The sequence below is a fragment of the Pseudorca crassidens genome, chromosome 1, assembly GCF_039906515.1.
Source record: "Pseudorca crassidens isolate mPseCra1 chromosome 1, mPseCra1.hap1, whole genome shotgun sequence".
In the NCBI taxonomy this organism is placed as follows: domain Eukaryota; kingdom Metazoa; phylum Chordata; class Mammalia; order Artiodactyla; family Delphinidae; genus Pseudorca; species Pseudorca crassidens.
In genome coordinates, this window is record NC_090296.1 from 111,247,174 (window position 1) to 111,271,966 (window position 24,793).

Below are 24,793 nucleotides of genomic sequence, written 5' to 3' on the forward strand. Positions count from 1 at the left end.
GGAATAGCTCCCCTAAGTGATTCTTGGCCTCAGAAGCAGCTGGGCCTCGGGCCATGACAGGCCAACCTGCCTTATTGTCTTCACCCACCTTCCTCATTCTCTCCTGCCCCCAAGCACAGCCAGGCTGGCTCTTGCTCCCTCGGCTTTCCTATGTGGAGGTGCAAGTGGCCGCTGGACATCCCTGAAAGGAATTTCCTGTTAACAATCTCCCCTCCTGCGGGCTGGGCAAAGAGTGGATGGATGTGATGACGCCAAGGACTGGATTGGGTGGAAATAGGAAAATGGACAATTTTCACTCTGGGGGAAAGAAATGCACAGTCATTTTTTCAGCTAGCCCCAGTCCTCACATGATTCTGGTAGTAGAATCTTCCACTAGTCACCCAGGTATGTGGTGGGGCTCTGAGACCCACCTGAGAAAGGGGAGAGGCAGACTGCTATTCAGGAGGGAGGGGCTGAGACCTTTCCAGAAAGGGGTCATGATGTGGGACAGATTTCTTAAATCCTTTCAGAGAAGTATGCAGTGTCTTCAGATTAACAAAGTGAATCACTCAAGGGGCCCGCAGAGGCAGAGCTAGAAAAGAGGGCATGATCAGCTCTGTTCATCGATAGCCTTGAATTGCTATTCAGCACTTATGGTAAAGAACTGGGCTGTGTCACCTGCAAAGCAAAATGATGAGAGGGGTACGGACTAGGCCCCTTCTCTCCTATACAGCATCTTTGTGTGAAATAGAAAAAGTCATCTCTTCCTTTGGGCCAACGCAGGCCGTTGCCAGGGAGCACAGCTTGGTGAGCAAAGCTCAGGCTAAATCAGATCCCACAACCCCCTCCCCATACCCCATCCCCTGCTCCCCACCCAAGCTGGATGCTCTTGTGCAGTGTCCAACCTGTGCAACCACATGCAGCAGCCCCAGAGACAGAGATGAATATGGCAGCGTCTTCAACCCCCAGAAGTTCAAAAACTGGTGGGCAAACACTCATGTGTAATCAGCCAACTAACGAAAGCAGCCGCTGAGAAATGCTAAAACAGAAGGGCTAATGGTGGCGGGGAGATTCACCCTAATGGGGAAATCTGAGAAGACTTCCTGAGGAGATAGAATTTGAGGCAGGCCTTGAAATGTTGACAGAGAGGGGAGTGGAGAAAGGACGCACAAGATTTCAAGGTGGCTTCTCGGGAGGCGGAGTAGATTGTCATGGCTGGAGGAAAGGGGAGCCAGGGGAATGGAAAAGGGTACTGGGGAAGACATAGTGGGAGGTAAGCCTAAGGGCTAAAGTTGTGGAGAGCACTGACTGACTTACTGAGGGATGTGCACTTGGAGAGAGCCAGAGAAGTTTGGGGAATGGGGGTTCCCCGTCCAACCTGGCTCTCCTGGGTCTTTCTCAGAAGTGGGGTTGTCCTGTAAGAGAAGTGCCCCAGCTTCCAAAGTGCCCCAGCTGCTCTTTACAAGAGCTGAGAAAGCCCCTGAGCCAGGTGTCGGTGTGACTGCATTATGCAGAGGTGCGGTGTGAAACACCTGTGCAGATTCATCAGTGGGTCAGGGAAGGGCTAGAGAATGGCCGTCCAGCTGCATCTATTAGAGGTCATCTCAGACAGCCCTGGCCCTGCTCCAGCGGTGGAGGGGACACTCCTGCTCTCCTTGAGGGCCCTGTGGATGTGTACACCTCACCGGAAGGCCACCTGAAGAAAACATGCCTTTCAAAATCCATAGGATGGAGCCCAGAACCCATGGCATCACCTGGTCCAGGTAGACCTAGTTACTGTGAGAAGGGACTTCCTGTCCCAGAATTCTTCCATCCAGGATGGCTCAGTCCTCCTCACTCTCTGCTCCTACATGAGACAAACAATCATTGCAGAGAAACATCCCATGGCTAACCACTTTGTCCTTCTGAAAAGTCTCTTCCTTGAGTTCGCCTACACCCTTGCTTCTCAAAACACCGTCTGCAGACCAGTAGCATTAGCCCTGCCTGGGAGCCTTATGGAAATGCAGAGTCTTATGCTCCATCCCAGACTTACTCAGCCAGGTCTGCCTTTTTGCGAAACCCTCAGGTGATTTGTGTGTCCGTTGAGGTCTGAGAAGCCTGTCCTAAACGGTTCTTTCCTGCTCTTTGTGTAGCTCTCTGGCAACTCTTTCTCAGTCTCCCTGACCTTGACTCTTACCAACCCCTTTTAATGCTAGGAAATCCTCTGCCCATTACCTCCCCCCTCTGCCCCTCTCCCTGGGTGATCTCGGACACTCCCACTGCTTCACGTACCATCTGCTTCTCAAGGATTCCCTCATCTGTACAACCAGACCACTCTTCTGGGTGCTCGACCCCTAGATCCAAATACCTATGATATGGTGCCATAAACAACTCCTCACATTCCACATGCCCCATATTGAATTCATCTTCTCTCCCTCGGGCCCCCAGGCCCCCTTTCAGGGACTCATCCCAGACTCCTCTCTCACCCTTAACTCCTAAATTCATTCTACATTCTGGGGGTCCACTTCCTAAACTTTCTGATCGTGCCCCCTAACCCCTCCATCCTCACTGACACCACCTCAGACCCTGATCATCTCTGCCCCAAGATCCACTGCAGGTCTGGCCAACTTAGCAGCACAGATGTCCTCCAAGTGGCAACTCTGCCATCTTGTAGCCACTGGAACACATAGGCTCCTTGGTGGCTGCTGCAGGGGAGGTGAGCCCTGGAAGACCTCACCCCAACAAATGCTTTAGCCCCAGACTGACGCCCACGTCACTAAGGCTCACAGCCCATTGGCCAGAACTAGTCATGTAGCCTCATCTAACTTTTTCTTTCTTTTTTTTTAAATTGAAGTATAGTTAATTTACAATGTTGTGTTAATTTCTTCTGTAGAGCAAGGTGATTCAGTTATACGTCTATATACTCTTCTTTTATATTCTTTTCCATTATGGGTAGTCATAGGATACTGAATATAGTTATCTGTGCTCTACAGGAGGACCTTGTTGTTTATCCATTCCATATACAATAGCTTACAGCTGCTAACCCCAACCTCCCAGTCCATCCCTCCCCAAACCCCTCCCCCTTGGCAACCCCAAGTCTGTTAGCCCCATCTAACTTCAGGGGGTGCTGAGGGAGGGTGAACCTGCTGGGCCGTAGCCTGGAAGGGGAGGGCCGTTGGGCATAGGTGAGCACTAGAAACCTCTACCAACCATCTTCCTCCTCTGCTCTGTCTTCTCCTTAGCCCTTATCATCATCTGACATAGTGTGTATTTGCCCATTTACGGATTTTTGTCCTGCTTCCCCCACTCCTGCTAAAGAATGTAAGCACTCTGAGGGCAGATCATGTGTTTGGTTCATTGCTGTATTCCCAGTACCTAGAACAGGGGTTGGCACGTAGTAAGCACTCAATACATATTTGATGAATGTTACTAATAAAATGAATAAATAAAGAGCTAGATGGTGTGTGTGTATGGGGGCCAGCAGTGGGGGAGGGGAGTGATGTGAGAGGAATGTGAAAACTAAGAAGGGGTAATATCACAAAAGGCATTATAAGCCAGATAAAGAAGCTTTTGCTTTATCCTGTAGAGTGTAGAGAACCATGGGGTGGGGGGTGGTTTAAAAGGGGAGAGATGTTCTGGAAGATCACTTGGGATGCAGTTTGGAAGATGGATTGGAAGGGGTCACGCAGGAGGCAGGGAGACCAGCTGGGAAACAACGGATGGTGGTTTAGATTAGATGGTGGGATTCCTGAAGGAGGAGAAACAAGGCTCTGAGGGCGTGAATGTGGGGCTTGAGAGAAGGAGAGGATGGCTTTAAAGGGTTTGGCTGGAGTTACTAAAAGGTTAGAAGGAGGGAGTTCCCTTTGTTCATCCTCAAGCCAGGAGGACTGAGGGGTGGAGGAGACCTGTGGGGAGGGTGGTAACAAGGAATTTGTTTGAGACACAAGAACTTTGATCTGGTCGACGTGCCCGGGCCTCGCTAAATGGCACGTGACTCCACACTTAGATGATTCATTTCCTCGCCACTGAAATTTTGCCCACCCTGTTTCCTTCCCTTGAAGAATGTTCCCTCCCTCTCTGTCAACCACTCCTAGCTCTGACCTCAGAGAATAAATCAGAAAGAACCCTGAGAATATGGGCTCTCTGGCTGAGAGCTGCCGCCTGCCCTGAGAGCACAGACCTGCTCCCCTGTGTTGAGGTCTCAGGGCAGAGGGGAGGCGTCAGCTGGGCCCCTTGCGGATCAGGATGGGTGGATGGACAACCTCCATGCAAGGGCCAAGGCAGCCATCCTGTTCAAAGGCAGGCACGGCTGCCAGCTCTTGTCAACATAGTTACTTCTCGGTGAAATGCACTTCTCCCCACTGTGGCTGCTGCCTCTCCCCCCTCCCTGGGTTCTGGTCCCCAGTCTTGGCCAAAAACAGTGCCCCTGTCTGTCCTGTTCTTGGCCTGGCCCTGCTCCTTGTGCTGACTTCCCTCCCATATGCCATCCTTTTCCAAAGTTGTCCAGGATTGAAAGTGATCCCCCCGCGCCATCACTCAGGGCAAAAGACAGAAGCCCTTGTGCCGTCTCTCTCTCTCTCCTTGAGGGAAAGAGGTGGGCTTACTTAATCCAGTCCACAGGAAGTCCTCCCCAGCCACCTGTGGAAACAACGTACTAGGGACCAGTGTGGGACCACTGTTCAGCTACAGCCTGACTCCAGTGGTCTCTAGGCTGGTAATTTTCTGCATAGTTAGCTGCTCTCCTGCTCCCACCTGCTGCACTGGAGGTGATTGAATATCACCTCATGCATTAACCATGCACAGAAGAGGGCTGCCAGAGCTCCGTTACCCACCTGCCCACCTGTGGCCCCCATCCCTCCGTCACAGGCCATCTGGATTGACACCTTGATTGATTACAAGGGTTCCATCGTGTGTGGAGCAGCTGCAGCCTTACCTGGTGGGACAGGGAGGGCTGCGTTGTAGCCAGCCTGTCCATCTATGCTGAGTGTCCCCTCCTGTGGGACCTGGGCACCTCTCTCTGACATATTCCTCAGAGCCCTTGTTTTCTAGGCGCCTGTCTCCTGCTAAGACAGCGTCTGCCAACCCACCATCTGCTCCACATCCTATAGAAGGGGCTTTGGCAAAAAGAGTCCGAATTCAGCAGTTTTGATAAACCCCCAGAGAAGATCACCCCTGTGCCATTTCCAAGAAATACCCACACCAACTTGTGAATTACAAAACCCAGCCACAAAATAAAGGGTTAGTAGTTTGCAGAGAAGTGGACACAGCCAGGAAAGAGAAGAGAGGTGCTGCTGATGAATGCCTCCTCTTTCCAAATACCAGTGGGTAAAGAAGAAATGGCCAGCCACTGGATTCAAAGCCTTTGGAGGAAGAAGGAAATAATGCAAGAGTTTGATTTTGGGTTGCAGTACAGAGCACTGTTGCTGTAAAAGCTCAGCAGGAGGGGAATAAGAGGAGGGAGGCTAATATTTGTTGAGTTCCCGGCACGTGCCAGATGTTGTGCGGGCAATTTCGTGGATGTTACCTCGCTGAGTCTTTACCACCGCAATGTGAGACAGGTATTTCTGCACTCATCCCTCAGGGGAGGCAGCAAGTTCAGAGAGCTGACACAGCCTGCCCACCGTCTCACAGCTCACATGGCAAAGCGGTGATTCAAGTCAAGCTGTCTCAGGCTGAAGTTCATCCTCTCTCTGCTGTACCACGTGTTCTCCCCAGCACATTCCAGGAAGGTGGGAAACCAGAAAGGATCTTAACTCATATTAAAGCAAAATCAGAACAAGAAACTTGAGAGCAAGTGTCATTGAAGAAAATTAGTTTGAATAATCTATATTTAAGGGTCCCATGAGGCATCCATCAAGAGGGAACAGTAATTGTGCTTTCAGATACCATCTGCTGTTCTCTGAACATTTTGGCTCTGAGAATCTCTGTACCCCTCCCCTCCTTGCCCCCTGACCCCCCTCATCAACTGAGTTGCCTACCTTCCACCAGTATGCTGAATGAAATGCCCAGCATGGCCTCACAATTGCTTTCAGAGCAGCTGTATGGCTGTCTTAGTCTGCTTGGGCTGCTGTCACAAAGCATCACAGATGGGGTAGCTTATGAACAACGGAAGTTTATTTCTCACAGTTCTGGAGGCTGGAGCATAAGATCAGAGTACAAGCATGGTTGGATTCTGGCGAGGACCCTCTTCTCATTGTATCCTCATATGGCAGAAAGAGGGCGAGAGAACTCTCTGGGATCTCTTTTATAAGGGCACTAATCCTATTCATGAGGGCTCCACCCTCATCACCTAATCACCTTCTGAAGGCCCCACCTCCTATTACACTGAGGATTTCAACACAGAAATTTTGGGGGGACACAAGCATTCAGTCCATTGTAATGGTCATTGCTAATCTTAACCATAATAGTTGTAATTTTTCAAAACAGTGGAATTGAAAGTAAGGGTTTAAAACAGCTCTGGGCACAAGGTCCCCCAAACCATTTCCTGCTCACCCTTCCTACGTCCAAATTTTTATAAGGAGGCCTGGGGATCTTAAAGTTGAGTGCTAAGGTCATGAGGCAAGGGGCCAGCGGCACTGTCTGGTAGAACTTGATGTGACACTGGAAATGTCCTTTATCTGCGCTGTCCAATATGGTGGCCACTAGCCACACATGGCTATTGAGCGCTGGAAATGTGGCTAGTGTGACTGAGGAAATGTACTTTCATTTAATTTTAATGAATTGAAATTTGAAACTTAAATAGCCACATGTGACTAGTGGCTCCCAGATTGGATGGTACAAGAGAGGAAACTAACCTAAAAGTTGGGAAAATTCTAGAACATAGGCCTTGTCTGTAGGGGGCCAGCCTTGATCAGGTACCACTTTGGGAGGTTGCTAAGCAGCTCTGGGCATCTGAGACACAGAAGGATAACTCTAAAGGAAGGAGGATGGCTGAGGAGGGTATGAAGACAGCCTTGCCAGTTCAAGTTTGTCCAGAAACAGCCCTGTTCATTCACCATTTGGAATTTGACCAGGTAGATGTGGCTCCAGGGTGTGCAACTGAGCTCCAAGCTTTACACAAGCTCTGGGAGGCACACTGCTGTGCAGGAGGCCATGTGACTTGACACTGACTCGTCTTTGATTTCAGGCCCATTCTGTCCATGCCATTTGATTCCACAAGCTGGAAGAATTGCTGCTCTCTCCATTGTTTCCCTAGATCCCTGTAAGTACCTCCTGGAGAGTACCCACTCTGATTTCAGCCTTCTTTCTTTTCTCCTTCCTCCCTCCCTCCATCCCTTCCTTCCTTCCCTTCTTCGGTAAAAAACATTTTTGATACAATGAAACAGAACTGATTGACAGGTCCTAAATTTCGCCCTGGGGGTTCCCTTATCCTAGCAACTGCCTCTCTCAGTTAATGTGTCTGTCACCTTTGCCTGAGGCTTGTGATTGCAATTCTAGAGGCCACTTTTTGTTTTTTTCTTAGACCCATATAGGTTGTGATCGGCAGAGCATCTCAGACATCACGTGTCCAGGTCCCTTGTTATATATGAAAGGACAGATGCTCAGAGAGCGGGGAGACTCACCCCAGGCCTTTCCATGAACTTTTTGGTGGAAGAGGAGGGATTAGAAACTGTGCATGACGTGCCGCGGCCTCCTTATCCAGGAACCGCTCATCCTCCCTGCCTAGGATAAATCTTCGGTTTTGCCAGCTCCTTGTGTGCTTCCACTGTCTCTAGTTTCCTCCAAAAGGTATTCCTCTCCCTGTCTGCAGGGATGCAGCTCAAATCCTTAGAACTTCTAACACAGTATTCTCCCTTTATCCAACCTCCCAGGCTCCAGTGGAAGTTAGGCCACAGAAGAATCACTTTCCTCCACTGGGCTCTATTCAGAGCTCTCTTTCTCTCCAACGCTGATAATCTAGGATAATCTGGGACAGCCTTCTCAAACTGTAATGTGCATACAAATCCCCCTGGGGTCTGGTTCAATTGCAAATATAGACTTAGTAGGTCTGGCATGAGGCTTGAGACTCTGCATTCCTAACAAGATCCCAGGTGATGCTGAAGCTGCCGGTCCATGGACCGCACTTTGAGTAGCGAGGCCCTAGACTCATGTTTTGGTCCTGGAGGGCTAGAGCTGAAAGAGACTTCTTGTAGAAGTGCTCTCCAGAGAAACTTGTAAGATGGTGTAGGATGAGGCAGGGGAAGAAGCTAAGCACAGAGGTTGAACCCTAACCTCAGCCTGATCCCAAGGGCAGCTCTGGAACATAAGTGACCCCACAAAGTTTTTCTGCCCTGAGGCAAGGGAGCCAGGTTTTTACACGGAGTATCAGTCAGTCATTGACTGTGGGCTGCCCTTGGGAAAAGGACATAGCCTCCCTGGATAACCTCTCAGGCGTTTTCAGGGTTGGCAGCTCCCATCTGGTCAAGGGCAAGTCTCCACAGAAGTACACAGCTGTGAGCCATCAGTATCAGACTCACAGCAGTGGGATGTTGAGTCCTCCCACAGTATGGGGGAGCTGGGCTAACAGTCTACCACAGAGGCCTAAAGCTCTTCCAAGCCAAAGGCCCATCCCACTTACTTTCATATTAGAGATTTTATCTTTGAAAGCTGTGTATATGTACATAGAAAAAGAGAACTAGAAATATATACACAAGCTGTTCAGAAGAGTGATCTCAAGTCAACTTCCTTGTCTTTTTCTGCATCTTTCAAACTTGCTACAGTGAACATGCACTAATATAAAGCAGCAAAATAAACCACTGATACCCCAGCTCAGGATCTTAGAAAACATTTTTATTTAATAACTATTTATTGCGTGCCGGTTATTCCCATTTACACTGCTGTGATCCTGATCAATGTTTATAATGGGATAGTAATGACAGGGCACAAGTCTGAAATGCAGTTTGTGGCAAAGAGAAATTGTAGACTATTCAGTACAGTTTTAAGTTTGAAATTATTTATTTTTCCAATCCTCTGAAATTTGCTCATCTGCATAGCAAATGCCCTGTAACTGGAACAGCCTGTCCATGAGGTTTAGCATTGCAAACTCTTGCTCCCCTCAGGTCTTGGCCAAAGGGCAAACAGAACTCGGACCTCCCGACTCCTGCTGGTTCTCAAAGACCACACAGCCTGTCTGTGTGCCATGAGCTATTTTCATTTCGACAGTCTTCCTCCCTTTTTTTGCGCTGCCTAATTAAGCAATCAAGTTAATTGAGATTAATGGCTGGCTATTTAATAGGGATTAATAACTTGCAAAAACTCCCTTGGGTTTGGAACCCAGCTCAGAGCAGCAGAAATGCTCCTTGGGAAAGCTGGAGACGCAGCCCTCGGGCCTCTCTTCTCACTTCTCCCTGCTCAGGCCTTCTGGAGGCAGCGGGATGCTGAGAGCAAGGAGGTGGGGAAGGAAAAGCTTCCATATTAGCCTGGACTTCAGTGCTGCTCTCTGAGCTGCAAGACCCTACAGCTCCTGCCCACACCACAGCCAGCACCCTCTGCTGAGCAAGATGCAATCCCCCCGTGTCCAGGGGCTGGGTCCCCAGCTTGTGAGTGTGCCCCAGTGGCCTGGGCTCCTGATGAGTGCTAAGGAACCTCCAAGTCCTGACTGCTTCTGGGTCTCATGGTCTCAACCCTGGTTCATTTGTTTGCTTGTTTGTGTTTATTGCAGTATAGCTGATATACAATTTTGTGTTTCTGGTGTAGAGCAAAGTGATTCAGTTTTATATATATATATATATATATATATTCTTTTTCAGATTCTTTTCCATTATAGTTTATTACAAGATATTGAATATAGTTCCTTGTACTATACAGTAGGACCTTGTTGTTTATCTGTTTTATCGATATATACAGTAGTATATATCTGCTAATCCCAAACTCCCAATTTATCCCTCCCCTGTCCTTCTCCCCTTTGGTAGCCATAAGTTTGTTTTCTATGTCTGTAAGTCTATTTCTGTTTTGTAAATGAGTTCATTTGGTATCATGAAGTTCGTTTGGTATCATGAGTTTGTTGGTATCATTTTTTTAGATTCCACATATAAGTGATATCATATGACATTTGTCTTTCTCTGTCTGACTTACTTCACTTAGCATGATAATCTCTAGGTCTGTCCATATTGCTGCAAATGGCATTATTTCATTCTTTTTTATGGCTGAGTAGTGTTCCATCGTATATATGTACCACATCTTCTTTATCCATTCATCTGTTGATGGACACTTAGGTGCTTCCATATCTTGGCTATTGTAAATAGTGCTGCTATAAACATTGGGGTACATATATCTTTTTGAATTATAGTTTTCTCCAGATATATGCCCAGGAGTGGGATTGCTAGATCATATGGCAACTCTAATTTTAGTCTTTTAAGAAACCTCCGTACTGTTTTCCATAGTGGCTGCACCAATTTACATTCCCACCAACAGTGTAGGGGGGTTCCCTTTTCTCCACACCCTCTCCAGCATTTGTTATTTGTAGACTTGTTGATGATGGCCATTCTGACTGGTGTGAGGTGATACCTCATTGTAGTTTTGATTTGCATTTCTCTCATAATTAGCAATGTTGAGCATCTTTTTGTGTGCCTGTTGGGCAATCTGTGTGTCTTCTTTGGAGAAATGTCTATTTAGGTCTTCTGCCCATTCTTTGATTGGGTTGTTTGGTTTTTTTGTTATTGAGTTGTATGAGCTATTTGTATATTTTGGAAATTAAGCCCTTGTCGGTCACATTGTTTGCAAATATTTTCTCCCATTCCATAGTTAGTCTTTTCATTTTATTCATGGTTTCCTTTGCTGTGAAAAAGTTTATAAGTTTGATTAGGTCCCATTTGTTTATTTTTGCTTTTATTTCTACTTGTGCCTTGGGAGATAAACCTAAGAAAACATTGCTACAATTTATGTCAGAGAATGTTTTGCCTATGTTTTCTTTTAGAAGTTTCATGGTGTCATGTCTTATATTTAAGTCTTTAAGTCATTTTGAGTTTATTTTTGTGAATGGTGTGAGTGTTCTAACTTCACTGATTTACATGCGGCTGACCAGCTTTGGGGGGAGCTTTTTAAAAATGCTGATGCTCTAGTCATACCCCAGGCATTTGGATTTAATTGGTCTTGCAACTGGGGGGCCATTTTGGTAAAAGTTTCCCAGGTGAGTCTAATGTGCAGACATTGATAGTGAGATCAAGGAGTATTTGTAAGCAGGTTGGCGTGGAAGAAAGAAAGAAATTGAACCACAGCCAGGGATAAACCACGGACACCAGGGCGTTATCATATTGAGGGGAAACACGGCAATCAGAGCAGGACGGGAGACACACCAAAGGCAGCTGCCCCTCTCTCTCGTCTGGCAGCTGTGGAAGGATTCTGGTTGTTTCTTCTTATCCTCAGTGGAAAAAGAATCAGTGACATGGATTTTTCTGTCCTGTTTTATCTGGACTGATCCCCTTGGCTCACTCAGCAGAGGCCTCAGAGAGGTGGGACCTCTTGTCTCCCATAAACTGCAGCCAGCCTGCATGCTTTGACTGTAGGGAAGGCTGCTCCAGCTGCCATCTGCCGCCCCTCCCCAGATGGACAGACTCTGTCCCCTCCCGTCCCACAGTCACTTAGCCTGCAGGTCTGACATGGCCATAGGAGCCAGACTCCAGCGGGTACACAGGCCTGCCGGCCAGATGATGATTCCAGTGTTACAAGACCCCCTTCTCCCTCCTAAACATCAAAGGCTTCACAAAACATAATTGTGTGGCTCTGGGGCAGAGACCTTTGGAAAGAGGTAGGAGGCTGTGCCTATCGAATTAAGTGGACTGAGAATGCTAAATTGATTGTTGGTGGGAGAAGCCAAGAACCATCCATCTTGAGGGGTAAAGGGGAGTAGAGAGAGAGACGCTCCCTGAGAGCCTGGGGGTGTTTTGAGATGGGACAATGAGAGACCTTGGAGCATCCACTCTACTCTCACAAGGTGGGTGGGAGCAGATGTGTGCGAGCCCAGGATGCTAAACGTTTGGTTATGCTTCTTGGATATATTGATACAATCCCCTTAGATGTTTTTCAAGAGAAAACAGAAACAACTTAAATTGCTTTTCATTTATATTTGGATGTAGGGCCATTGTTACTTCTGAATGCAACACCTCATGAATGAAAGCTAAAGCTTAAACCGAGAGTCCCGAGTTTATTCTGGGACACAAATATCTGCCAGGTGCAGGTGAGGATTGAATTGACGACACAGCAAACGCCCAGCAGCACAGTGCCTGGCACAAAACGGACAGGTCCCTGCTAAGTGCTGGATCCCACTGCACCCTCCCACATCCATCCTTCCCTAAGCTGATCCCAGAGAACCGTGTGTTAGCCTAACTGCATGACACAGGCTGTGTCTCTTTAAGGGGTGACCAGAGGTTTTGTGGGCTCCTAGGAAATGGCTTAAGGACAGTCGTGACCCAGTGGCAGGGGTACACTCACACACAGGCAACATTGCAGGGTGAGGCTTACGGACAGTTTACTCTGGGTACCAATATTCCCTGGCAAGCTGAGACCCCGGATGGCTTCCTCTGAGATGTGGTCACCCAGGTGACCTCTGTAGCCGCCATCCGTCTGCCCACACCCTGTCCCTGTCCCTGGCTCGCTCTGGCTCCCCTTTCAGGCCGGGCTCTGGCTGAGCCTGCAGGGGCTGCGGTGGAAGCGGCGAGTTGCCGTTGGACATTCCAAGATCAGTGTCTGTAATTTGGCTTGGACAGAGTGGCCACCCAGATGCAGGCAGTTTTGACTTTGATGAGAGCAGAATTATAAAGAATCATAAAGAGAGCCTATGATTTGGGATGAAACCCTGCCAAGGCAGTCGGGTCCCAGCCCTGGGTCTTTCTGAAAAGAAATACTTGAGAAGTAAAAATCCTTAACCCCAGCTGGCAGCAGCCTGTGGGACTGAGCCCTGCTGAGCATCCCAGCCCCACCCCCACCCATGCCCCGGCACCCATGTTAGCCTTCCTCAGCTCCTCATACCGGCAGCATTCCTCCCCCTCGCAGCCCTTGCTGCACATCGCCCATTCTGCCTGGAAGTCACCCCTCCCGGCAGTCACCATGCACCTGGCCTGGCACTGCTCCAGGGAAGGCCCCCTGACCTCCACCCTCCAGAAGAGTTTGGGAGCTGCACTGCCCTTGCTTACAGCACCCCACACCCCTTCACTGCACTCACCACCTGATCAGTGACATCACCACGGGTGATTACTAACCCTCTTCTCCGCTGTCAGACTGAATGTTCCGTAAAGACAGCGACCACAGCTGTCATGCTCAGCCCTGCGTCCAAGAGCTGGTCGAGGGCACCTTTGCTAAGTAGACGAATGAATAACAATGAGCTGGCTTGTCAATGGGACATTCTATGTTACATGAAGAGTGCATCACACAGTCCGAAGACAGGGATCGAGGTGGAAAACCTCCTTCTACCAGAGGAGAATCCAGATTTTGTGAATCCTGAAACTTATATAATTTGGGAGCCCCTCTGAAGAAAAATAAAGTTGACAAAAACACGATGTGGGAGTGTGAGTGGGGACCACGCCCAGGACTTGTCAGCGAGGAACTCTACAGCCTCACTAGCTTCCTAGTAAATCCACCCGCTCTGGCTCTAAGTGAGGATGGCCAGTGTGAGTTCCAGAATACCTGTGCTGATACACAGCTTTGGGGTGTAAGGTGCAGGCCTCCCTCCTCAATGAACCCTCTGCTCTCGCCCCTCCCTTTCCTGAGCCTCAGTCCTGTTGGTTAATTTGGGTGCTGAGAGGTTAGAGGTGCTGGGGCGAAGAACAAAAACACGTAAAGAGTCATTTCAGGGCGCTCTCCGTGCCCCTCGCAACCTCATCTACATAAAGTCACTGCTGCCTTGAATCCTTTTAGCAGGAGCAGAGGTCCTCTGCCCAGCCCTTCAGGGCCATCTCAGTGCTTACCAGAGACTCAAGAACAACCCTCCACAGCGCTCTCTCCTCTCCTGTGCTCTGTGCTCCACATCCTAGCCACCTGGGGCCCTCTGAGTCTGCAGCTCTGTTTTCTCAGTTCGGGGAGACTGCTGCTCTGTGCATGCCCTCGCCTCTCTGTGGCCTGGAAGCTCTCCAGACAGTGAGCTGGGACTCCCTTCTCTCAGGGATCACTGTCCCGAGCTGTGTTACCAAACCAAACTGGGGTCCGCTTGCCCACGTGCAGTAAAGCCAGTCTGCTGACACCGGGTTGTGGCGAAGGACAGTGCAGCGTTTATTGCAGGTGCCAAGCAAGGAGTCCCGGGCAGCTAGTGCTTAAAAGTCCTGAACTCCCTGAAGGCTTTCAGGGAAAGGTTTATAAGGACAGGGTGAAGGAAGGGGGTTGTGGGGTTTGTGATCAGCTCGTGGACCTTCTTCTGATTGGTTAGTGGTGAGGTAATTGGGAGTCAGCATCATCAACCTTCTGGTTCCAACAGATCTGGGGTCTACGTGCTTTTGGACAGCAGACAGTTAACTTCTTGGCAAAACAGCTCAAAGGATGTGGCTCAGGATATTATCTACAGTCCTTGAGGAGGAACTAAAGGTCCTTGACTTTGTTTAATGGCTAAAGTATTATTTTGGCTTGCTTGACTGTTTTCCTTTCTTTCCACATTTTCTCAATTCTCTGATTAAATTTATTCTTTGGCTAAAGTTTTTCTACAGACAAGAGGCAGGTGAAGGACATGGTGGGGGTCTATTCTGGGAAGGCCTCATAGGGTCCTGCTTGGTTACACTGTCTGTTGTCCAGTATCTGAAGACCATTATTTCCCATATTTTGTCTGGCTTTTTTTTTTTTTTAAGTTGTTTAAAGTGAGAGAATAAATTCAGTTCCTGTTGCTCTAGTTTGGCCAATAGTGAAAATCCACTTCAGCCAGCTTCAGGAATCTGTGTGCCAGATACAAGTGTAAAGAACTGGAGTTTGTACATCAGTCATTCTGAGCAGGGTCCCACAAAAAAGTGGCTAGTTCAGCTTGCAACTCAAAAAGTGGCACAAATGTTTGTCCTGTAGATGTTCACTTGGGTACACAGCAGCGTACATCCCATTTCATCACCCAGAATATTAAAAAGACACCTCCTCAAGGGCTGAGATTTAATATAATTAATAGTTGGACTGCTTCATCAAGGACATGTCTAACTGTAACTGGCATTTTCTTTCTTTTTATCTTTGTGTTAATCCCAAATTCCTAATTTAGCCCTCCACCCCCATTTCCCCTTTGGTAACCTTAAGATTGTTTTCTACATCTGTATGGCATTTTCTTTCTTTTTTTCCTTTTCTTTCTGATGAAGATGATGACTGGTTCACGCCCAGGTGCCCACCTTCACACCCGCCTCTGCTTTTGCACCAGCAGTGCAAGTGTTGTGCAGCCGTGGTATCACCATGAAAACTGTCTGGGCCTCTCAGACCCCCTGAAAGAGTCTCAGGGATCCCTGAGGGTCTGCAGGACATTCTGTGGGAACTGCTGAGTTGGGGGACCCCAAGTAACCCCCAAACCATGGGCTTGTTGGACCTCAGACTCCCCAGAGAAGCAGCCTTGCCGTGGATGCATTACAGCTTTCCTAGTCTGTTTCTCATTTTCAAAAATGAGTTTCCCCCCAGTGTGAGCTTGGTGGTGTTTCTGTCCTCCCTGCTCTCTTTTCTGCCTCTGGAGCCAGGACTCTGGAGTCAGCTGCGGTCACCCTCCCAGAGCAGGAAGATTCCAGCAACTGTTCACGAATTCGGCTCATTCCGACTGAGTGGGCTGATGGAGATACTAATGACAGCCGACACTTCTTGATTCCTTATTCTGTGCTGAGAAGTTGCAAACATTACATCACACGCTCTGGAGTTTTCTTGACATGCTGCAGTCTGAGCCCATCAAGTCTCTACTGAGGCAGGTCCTGTCCCTGGGAAAACAGTCCAGAAATCACCCCTTTCTTTCATGCTGTGCCTGACAGATGTGTGGGTGTGTGTTTATCTTTGTTACATTTTTTTAAAATTACAAAGTAATTCTTTCTAGAAGGTAACAAATGAATTTATTTTCTTCTCCGCATTTTAATTTCCTCTCTGAATTTATTCAATGGCAAGGAAAATAATAAAAATTTTGTCAAGTGTGTTCTCAGAGCTGGTAGCTATTTGCCCCACTCTTTTTTTTTTTTTAACATCTTTATTGGGGTATAATTGCTTTACAATGGTGTGTTAGTTTCTGCTTTATAACAAAGTGAATCAGTTATACATATACATATGTTCCCATATCTCTTCCCTCTTGCGTCTCCCTCCCTCCCACCCTCCCTATCCCACCCCTCCAGGCGGTCACAAAGCACCTAGCTGATCTCCCTGTTCTATGCGGCTGCTTCCCACTAGCTATCTACCTTACGTTTGGTAGTGTATATATGTCCATGCCTCTCTCTCGCTTTGTCACAGCTCACCCTTCCCCCTCCCCATATCCTCAAGTCCGTTCTCCAGTAGGTCTGTGTCTTTATTCCTGTCTTATCCCCAGGTTCTTCATGACATTTTTTTTTCTTAAATTCCACATATATGTGTTAGCATACGGTATTTGTCTTTCTCTTTCTGACTTACTTCACTCTGTATGACAGACTCTAGGTATATCCACCTCATTACAAATAGCTCAATTTTGTTTCTTTTTATGGCTGAGTAATATTCCATTGTATATATGTGCCACATCTTCTTTATCCATTCATCCGATGATGGGCACTTAGGTTGTCTCCATCTCCGGGCTATTGTAAATAGAGCTGCAATGAACATTTTGGTACATGACTCTTTTTGAATTATGGTTTTCTTAGGGTATATGCCCAGTAGTGGGATTGCTGGGTCATATGGTAGTTCTATTTGTAGTTTTTTAAGGAACCTCCATACTGTTCTCCATAGTGGCTGTACCAATTCACATTCCCACCAGCAGTGCAGGAGTGTTCCCTTTTCTCCACACCCTCTCCAGCATTTATTGTTTCTAGATTTTTTGATGATGGCCATTCTGACTGGTGTGAGATGATATCTCATTGTAGTTTTGATTTGCATTTCTCTAATGATTAATGATGTTGAGCAATCTTTCATGTGTTTGTTGGCAGTCTGTATATCTTCTTGGGAGAAATGTCTATTTAGTTTTTCTGCCCATTTTTGGATTGGGTTGTTTGTTTTTTTGTTATTGAGCTGCATGAGCTGCTTGTAAATTTTTGCCCCACCCTTTTTGAGGAAAGAATGATCATATGTGACCTTTTACATGCATCAGATCTTCGTTGGAGTGGAGCCATGTGTATAATGAATGAATGAATCCAGACTCTCGTTTAATTAGTGCCCCAGAAGCTAATAAAAGTGCCTGAAAAGAGCCCTCTTCAAAGCTGAGGGGAGAGGGCAGTGGGGGGCAGGAAAAGAAGGTTTTCAGATGTGAAAGGACCTGGGAGTACAGGAACAACATTGGAAAGCCAGATTGGGTTCCTTATCAACCTTTTCTTCTCCTCAATTCTGGACTACTTTTCCTGTACTTTTTCATTCCTTAGTCACATGGATATTCCCGGGAGCCATGGGAAGGAAAAGCACTACCCCAGCCTCTGTGCTGAGGCTTGTGTGACACCACGGCTAAGAGAGTGGGTGCTTGAGTCAAGGAGACCTAGATTCAAATCCAGCGTCTGCCCCTCTTCACTGAGTGCCCTTGAGGAAGTTATTTAACCTCTCTGAGCCTCAATTCCTCACCTATAAAAGGCAAAATAATAATAGCACCTAGCTCACTGGGTTGTTGTGAGGGTTACATATAATTTAGGGAAAGTGCAGACCGTAGTGCCTACACACTAAACCAGGGACCAAGGTATTACTCTTGTTGCTCATAACGATATCAAGCTCCTGGTAATTCTCCAGAACAGTGGTTGGCAAATTACTGCTGCAAGCCAAATCTGGCCTTTGGCCTGTTTTTGTATGGCCTATGAGCTAAGAATGGTTTTTACATGTTAAAAGGGTTATTATAAAAGGAAGGAGGGGGCTTCCCTGGTGGCACAGTGGTTGAGAGTCTGCCTGCCGATGCAGGGGACACGGGTTCGTGCCCCGGTCCGGGAAGGTCCCACGTGCCGCGGAGCGGCTGGGCCCGTGAGCCATGGCCGCTGAGCCTGCGCGTCCAGAGCCTGTGCTCCGCAGCGGGAGAGGCCACAACAGTGAGAGGCCCGCGTACTGCAAAAAAAAAAAAAAAAGAAAGCAGGAAGAAGAGGAGAAAGACGGTACTGTACATCTAGCCCATTATGGAGGAAATTTGCCACCCCCTGCTCTAGAAGCCCAAAAGAGGAGCTCATTTTCAGATTAGTGACAGCCCCGCCACCAGTATCCTCTCAAATGATCCCAAATGTAATGTTTCCATCTAAGAATGGAGAATTAAGCTAGACCTGGGCACCTGCCCTGGGGAACTCTCCCCAGATTCCTCAGGTCTGGGTTGTCTTTTCCTTCTTCGAACTTTACCTTGTGCTATTCTGGGCACCTTCTCCTGTCCCCCCCAAACAGGCATTCAGCTCCCTGAGGCCAGGGACCATCTCTTAGACCTCTGTGTCCATGCAACCCCTTGTAGCATATTATCCTGGTTATAGTAAGTGCTCAATAAATATTTATAGGATGGTTGGATTGGTGATTTAGCAGACACTAATAGGCTGCCCACTTTCCTGATTCTCCTAAACAGGAGAACCTCTCTGTGTGGCAAGCAAGCAGACAGCAATTAGGTACAAATGCTGATTCCTGTGGTCCCAAGGCAGTATGTCAAGTTACAGGTGTTTCATTGGCCTCTAATGAGTGCTGTGTCCAATCCCTACAAGACAGCCGATTCCCTGAACTGGCTTTTCCCTGGGGCAGGTTCATAGCCTGCCTCTGGCACTCTCCTCAGTCACCAAAAGCCAGATCTGGGGGGGGCAGCCCTTGCTAGAAGTGGGGTGCAGGCTGAGGTGGCCTTGAGGAGAAACAACCAAGGGAAATCTGGGCTCCAGGTAGCAAGCATTGGGGCACCCACCTGCTTACCACTGTGAGTGGACAACCACGGATGGAGGGCTTTCAACAGGATGTGCATCATCTGAAAATGTGGGCAAAAACATGATAAATGAGTGAAGTAAGTCAGAAAGAGAAAAACAAATAGCATATGCTAACACATATATATGGAATCTAAAAAAAAAAAAAATGGTTCTGAAGAACTTTGGAGCAGGACAGGAATAAAGACACAGACGTAGAGAATGGACTTGAGGACACGGGGAAGAGGAAGGGTAAGATGGGATGAAGTGAGAGAGTGGCATGGACTTATATATACTACCAAACGTAAATAGATAGCTAGTGGGAAGCAGCCGCATAGCACAGGGAGATCAGCTCGGTGGTTTGTGACCACCTAGAGGGGTGGGATAGGGAGGGTGGGAGGGAGGCGCAAGAGGGAGGGGATATGGGGATATATGTATATGTAGAGCTGATTCAGTTTGTTATAAAGCAGAAACTAACACACCATTGTAAAGCAATTATACTCCATTAATTATACTCCAATAAATATGTTAAAAAACATGATAAATGATTTATTAATACTGTATTACCATACATGACAAACTAATAGAACCTGTTTGAGATGTGGTGGCCAGCCTGTACATGTCTGGCACTGAGCTAGAAGCACTTCACAGGTGTTATTTAATTTAATCCTCACACTGTCCTAAAAAATATTTGCCACCAGTTTACAGATAAGGAAACAGGCTAACAGAATGCCTCTGGCCCATGTCACACAGCTGATTAGAGGCCGAGGCCGGATTTGCACCCAAGTCTATCTGACCTCAAAGCTGGTTCCCTAAGGACCCCCCTGTGTAGGAGACAACTTGCCAGATGCTGTGGAGACCAGGAAAGGGATGGATGTCAGGCCCTGCCCAGAAACAGCTCACCCTGGGTCACAAAGACAAGATGGACAGAGATCTGAAGGTTGGGGAAACCTTGTCTCTAGGGAGCCCAGAAGGCTTCTTGGAGGAGGCGAGCCTGATCCTCTGCAGGCCTGTAGGCCAGTCGGCCCTGCTGGGGGCAGCTGGGGGATGGGGGGCCGGCAGGAATGCCCAGAGCAGGAAACCAGGCAGTATCCTGAACCTACCCTGATCCTAGGCCGATCAGACCTGGATGGGAGCCAGCAAGTGAACTCATTTCCCCAGGCTGGCTCCGAGCCGCGGTGAAAGGACTTGGCCCAGGGATTGGGACTCAGGCTCAGCCCACATGTCTGGTTTTGCAATAGCTGACTCCTCTGCTGCCCCAGCCTTCCCTAGAGGCTTCCTCCTGCTCTACCCAGCACACTAATCTCCTGCTGAAAGACACAGCCCTCCCGGCATGACAGCCCAGAACCTGGGCTGAGGACATGTGGCACTGGCCCAGTGATCCCTTCCCGGGCCTTGGGGACTGAAAAGTAAAAAGTGACCCCACAAACATCCCCTGCAGAGCGAGAGGGAAGTGATTTAGCTCCCAAGGCCTTGGGAAGCACCTCACCAATGGCCATTATCGTATTATTATTGTTGCCATCATCACTGGCTGGCTTCAGAGTCTCCCACACTTTCTTGAATGACTTTCTTCCCCTTTCCTTGACTCCATTCCCTTCCACCTTTCTCTGTAGCATCTACCTCTCCCACTCGGCTTCCCCTCTGTCCCAGGCTTCAAAATATATCTTCCCTTGTCGTATTCCATCAGCACCTGGGGAGTCCCTGAGACTCAAAGGCATCCTTTTCTAACAGATGGTTTATCTGTGAGTTAATCTGCTAAACGAGCCCATGCTGACATGTGAGAGAGACAGGTGGCTCCACATGTGGCCTCTCACACACAGTATGGGGAAGACACAGACCTTACTCTAATACGTGTTTATTGAACAACTATTTAGCGCAAGGCACTGTGGGGGACTTGGTCAATGTCCTCCAAAGCTGAGAAGGGTACTTGAGAAAGATACTGGAAGAGGCATTTCCTGAGCTTAGTTCTCATGTGTCTGTCTGTCTGTCTGTCTTTGCGATTTGTTCATGTTTTCATATTTCAGCCGTCAGATCTAACTCTTCCCCGGGACACAGTCAGGAGGATACAGGAAAAAGAATGGCAGAGGGAAGAACAAAGAGAGCCCACAGAAACCCAAGCTGTGTATGAAAAAAGAGAGGCAATGCTGAGCTGTGGCCATGGGACTCTTTCCCTTCCAACATCAACCACGGTGGGGAGAAAGAGGGTGAAGGATGTCCTCCACCCTTAGTTAGAGCTGCCGGGGATTGTAGAAAGTTCCACCAGAGGTCTGGCCCACAAGGATTGAGACGAGAGCCTGGGTTGTGTTTTAGATATTAGGCAACTGAAAATAGAGTCATGAGCCCACTCTCTTCTCAATCCCATGGGCCTCCCTGGAAAGCCATGCTCCGGAACAGTCTGGGACCCACAGAGAGAAAAGCCTGAGTAATCACGCCAGTGTAACTAGAGATCCTTCTTATCCATCAATGTGACTCAGCCCTGTGCCACAGTAAACTTTCCTTTTTGTTTCTGTGAGCACCGCAGCAGGGCTGGGTTTCCTGCCCTGGAGAGGGACCCGCCAGCTCACTCTGTTCCCTGCAGTCTCCTCTCTCTCCTCCGAAATTCCTGGGAAGAGGCCCAGAGCAGAAGCCAAATTGATGCAGAAGATGCACCACGATGTGGTTGGAGCCCAGAAACTCACTGTGGGCACAAGGCTCCTTGGGGGCTTAGCAGCCAGCAGTCCTGCTTGTGTTCCAGAAGCTCTAGGATGGATGTGCCCTCCTAACTTAAGCCAGATGGACCCTGAGGAGAGCTCTCTACTAACTTGCAGAATGAAGAGATTTCTTTTATTCCCCCTTTTCCTTTTTTTCAAAAATCATTCTTCAGAAGCTGCTGCATAGCACAGGGAGATCAGCTCAGTGCTTTGTGACGACCTAGGGAGTGGGATAGGGAGGGTGGGAGGGAGGCTCGAGAGGGAGGAGATTTGGGGATATATGTATGCATATAGCTGATTCACTTTGTTATACAGCAGAAACTAACACAACATTGTAAAGCAATTATACTCCGATAAAGATGTATAAAAAAATCATTTTTCGACAGTGGAGAAGCTCTTTAATTTTTTCCTAATTAGGTAAATAATATATACTCTATATTATATTTTTTAATTGAACACCACAAAGAAGTTCAAGGAAAATAAAAATCACCTGAATTCCCAGCACACTGAGCTATCACCACTAATAATTTAGTAGCCATCATTTCATTCATCATTATATGCAGATACACTCACACACACATATCTTAACATGAAAAGGATGTCACGCATGATGCTTAGTCAGAGACACTTTGACAGTGTGTTTTTGTTTAGGTTTGGTTTAGTTTGGTCTGGTCTGAGCTGGTTTAGTTTGGTCTGCTCTGGACTTGACTGACTTGGTTGGGTTTAGTCTGGTTTAGTCTGGTCTGGTTTAGTTTGGTTTGGCTTGGCTTGGCTTGTTCTGGTCTGATCTGGTTTGATTGGTTTTAGTTGGATTTAGTTTGGTTTGGTCTAGTCTGGTCTATCTTGATTTGGCCTGGTTTGGTCTGGTCTAGTTTGTTCTGATCTAGTTTGGTTTGGTTTCGTTTACTCTTATCTGATCTCGTCTGATTTGGTGTCATCTGGTTTGGTTTGGTTGAACTTACCTCCCCGGTTCCCTCCTTGGCATGCATCCTCAAGTACCTTTCTTCATGAGGGGACTCGGAGCATAGTTAATTTCACAAAAACTGAGACTTTGCTGTATACATCTCTCCACACCTTGCCTTTCTTTTTCCTGATACCTCCTGGAAGTCCCTCTGAGTCAGTTGGTATAGATCCAACTCATTCCCTTTAATTGTTGCCCAATATTCCATGGTATGTGTGGACCCTATACACTCAGCCATTTGTCCACCAAGAGGCTATGGCCTGATTTCCCGTGTTTGGCCACTGCACGTGTGTTTCTGTCAATGCCGGTATGCTATACACACCTCCAAGGACAGCATTCACATAACTGTGCCACCCTGCAATTAATATTATCCTGTGGCTAGTCTTCCATTCTGATACTTTTATTCCTATGAGATGCACATCCAACAGTGAGCTTGCTGGGTCAGAGGATATGTGTGTTTTTACTTGTAATAGGTGTTGCCATATTGCTTCCCTCTCCTCAAAAAAAAAAAAAAAAAAAAAAAAGTTGATAACTTATATTTCCATTGGCAGTATATGAGCAAAAATTCCCATCATCTCCCAATTCCAACAATATCCCATTGTTACTTTGTGTAACAATGTAAGTAACAATTGTGCATTTTCTAGATTGGTAACGAGGCTGAGCATCTTTTCATATGTTTATCAGTCAATTTGGACTTGCTCTTTAATTTTTCTATTGAGCTGCTTATCTTTTTAATTTAATTAATAAGAATCTTCTATTATAGATTTTCATCCCTTATCTGTCATATGCAATGCACATCTATTCCCTGACCCCAACTTTATTTGCTTTTTTATCTTATTTATAGTATCATACATTTATTTCAAATTTAGTATAGCAATTTAATGTAGTAATTCATCTATTTTTCATTTATAGCTTTTAGGTTTATTGTCTTAGTTTGAAAGGTATTGCTATTCCCTACATTATACATGTTTTCCTAGATTTCAATATTTTTTGTTTTATTTTTTACATTTAGGCCTTTCATTGATCTAGAATTTATTTGTAAATACAGTATAAGAGAAGGATTCAACTTTATTTTCTTTCACATGGATGGCCAGTGATGCCATCATCATTTATTACAGAAATATTTATTCGCAACTGGAATAAAATGTCACCCTTGTCACATATTATAGTCACAAACATTGTGACTCTTCTGGTGCTTTCTGTTGTGTTCTATCCATCTATTCCTGTGCCAGTACTCTTCTGGCTCTGATTGCAGAGACTTTGTGATATGTTTTAATACCCTGTAAAGCCTTCTAGCCTTGTTTTCCAGAAGACATATGAACCATTGAGATCCCAATTAGAATTGTATTACATTCTTATTATATTAAGTTTTCTATCCAAGAATGTGGGATATCTTTCAATTTGTTCAGCCCTTAAGACTTTAAATAAGACTTTAAGTTTTCTTCATAAAAGTCCTGTACCTGTCTTTTCAGATTTATTCCTAAGTTTATTATAACTTTGATGCTGTTATGAATGAGTTATTTTCCATTTCTTCCTATGGCTAGTCTACTATTAGTTTAGAAAAAAACCCTACACTTTAAAATAAAATATTTATCTCAGTACCAAGTGGCAAATTTCCTTATTAGCGCTGGGGGTGTTTTGGTTTGGTTTTTTTTTTTTTTTTTACTAACTCTAAAATACAAGATGTAATTATAGCATCAGCAAAATGGGCAATTTTATCTCTTTTTCCAAAATTTTATAGAAATTATTTCACTTTCTTGTTTCATTGCACCCATTAGAACCTCCAAAACAATGTTTAATGATAGTGGGGACAGTGTTCCTGATTTAAATGGAAATGTTTTAACATGTCACCATTTATAATATTTGCTGTTGTCTTTTGATAGTTATATTAACTATTTCCTTCTATTCTTAGGTTTGGTTTTTTTTTTTTTTTTTTTCCAGTACGTGGGCCTCTCACTGCTGTGGCCTCTCCCGTTGCAGAGCACAGGCTCCGGACGCACAGGCTCAGTGGCCATGGCTCATGGGCCCAGCCACTTCACGGCATGTGGGATCCTCCCAGACTGGGGCACGAATCCGTGTCTCCTGCATCGGCAGGCAGACTCTCACCCACTGTGCCACTAGGGAAGCCCCTTCTTAGGATTTTTATTAGGAAAGGCTGCTGAATTTTACTGAATGTCTTGTCAACCTCCATTGATCTGATCACATTTTCTTCCTTTAATCTGTTGATGAATATAGAAGTAGAAGTCTAAATAAAACATTAGCATTGTAAC

General features: G+C 46.7%; 1 long non-coding RNA gene across 2 annotated transcripts in view; it reads left to right on the plus strand.

Annotated features, from left to right (window-relative positions):
* LOC137230240 (uncharacterized) overlaps positions 1 to 24,793 on the plus strand; it is a 118,419-nt gene that overhangs the window by 54,538 nt on the left and 39,088 nt on the right. For both annotated transcript variants that reach the window (XR_010946048.1, XR_010946049.1), the window contains one exon: positions 7,085 to 7,159. This is a non-coding gene — a long non-coding RNA (uncharacterized lncRNA). The remainder of the gene's footprint in view (positions 1 to 7,084; positions 7,160 to 24,793) is intronic.